Genomic DNA, 1,433 nt, shown 5'->3' with positions numbered 1-1,433 from the left:
CATGCAGATAAAACAATCAAACAAGATCAAAAGATAAGAATTTTAAGTACATTTATCTTTTCTTTACCACAATTGTCTATTTAAACATTGATTGATGCAGTAGTTTCCCCACAGGCATGATGTGATCATGATGGGGGTTTTCTATGAAACTGGCCCATCCTTTAATGCAAAACAAAAGTGAAAACTGAATTTCATTAAAATGAATAATTTTTTTTAATACCAACAAGATAATTAACAGATGGTGTAGATTAAAATAGTCTAGGTTTAAAAGAATAATCTCAAGTAGTGATGTTATGAGCTGAGCCGAGGCTTCGAGGCGTGTGTCGAGTAATGGAGGGGGCGTTTCTCTAAAACGTGTGTCGAGGCGTGATTCATTTAGAGGAGGGGCCAAAATTGATGACGTCCAAGGCCTCGCTACCGTGAAACCACGTGACGGGCATCTAAACAGCCTCAGTATTCAGTCAAGATGTGGGAGATTGGAGGAGAGTTGCTGTCAGTATGATAGAGTTTGAATAGATTCTAAGAATTGATTGGTTGTTTTCCAACTAATCTAGTTGTTTAAAACTATTTTGGTGAGAACAAACAATGTAATGACCAAAATCTGAGCAAACCACTGGACACAGTGTTAGCACGTCAGCATTAAGAAGTATTTTCTCCATTCTATGGTTATCTATATTAGTGGCGTCATCTGTACGACACAGGCTCTCACCCTAGAGGTTGATGGTTCAAAACCGGCCTTAACTTTTGAAAGTTGTGATTAAACTTAATTATTTTGGCTAATGAGACTAATTTGCATTGGTTTGCCCTAGTAAAAATACAGATTGGGTAAAAACGCTGCCAAAATAGCAGGTTTAGCCAAAAGATTGGTTGAACACAACTTCCGACTGAATAAAACCAAAAAATGTGGAAAAACTTTTTTTGCTTATCATTGCCCAATTTGCACAAACACTTTCACTGTCTGCTCAAGTTTATTTCACTAAAATGGCAGAAAAACTGTGCACCTTAAATGATTGTTGTAAGAAATTTTACACTTAAAAAATTTACAAAATATTTAAGTATACACACTAACAATTAACAATTTCAAAGGACCTTAAAAGGGAAAAAAATTGCCCAAAAAAAAAAATCAGATTTTATTACTAACTGTAGTTCTGCATTCCACCAGTAGGTGGTGACATGATCATGAACTGTGGGGATCGTTGAAGCAAATTGGCCAAACAGTTCAATGCCTCATGAGGCTTCATCTCACCATCACTAGCCTCAAGTATACTTTTTAAGCTGGATTAAATGCAAAGAAAGGACTGCAACAGTGCAGTTAATGTTCAGCAAAATAAATGTAGAGAAAACATATAGTTCTGTGTGTGTAAAGTGTAGAGGCGACTGTTTCTTTGACAATCAGACTCACCCCTGGATCAGTCCTCCGCGGCCACCAAAGC

At 36.8% G+C, this 1,433-nt stretch overlaps 1 protein-coding gene across 1 annotated transcript in view; it reads right to left on the bottom strand.

Annotated features, from left to right (window-relative positions):
* Positions 1-1,427, bottom strand: part of ilf2 (interleukin enhancer binding factor 2) — a 25,058-nt gene extending 23,631 nt beyond the window's left edge. Inside the window, exon 1 of the mRNA XM_015379834.1 lies at positions 1,403-1,427. The gene's annotated coding sequence lies outside the window, so the exon portion shown is untranslated. The remainder of the gene's footprint in view (positions 1-1,402) is intronic.
* Between the last annotated feature and the right edge of the window lie 6 nt (positions 1,428-1,433).

The sequence above is a fragment of the Cyprinodon variegatus genome, unplaced genomic scaffold (genome assembly GCF_000732505.1).
Source record: "Cyprinodon variegatus isolate N-32 unplaced genomic scaffold, C_variegatus-1.0 Scaffold201, whole genome shotgun sequence".
NCBI lineage: Eukaryota > Metazoa > Chordata > Actinopteri > Cyprinodontiformes > Cyprinodontidae > Cyprinodon > Cyprinodon variegatus.
This window is presented reverse-complemented; position numbering and strand designations above follow the sequence as displayed.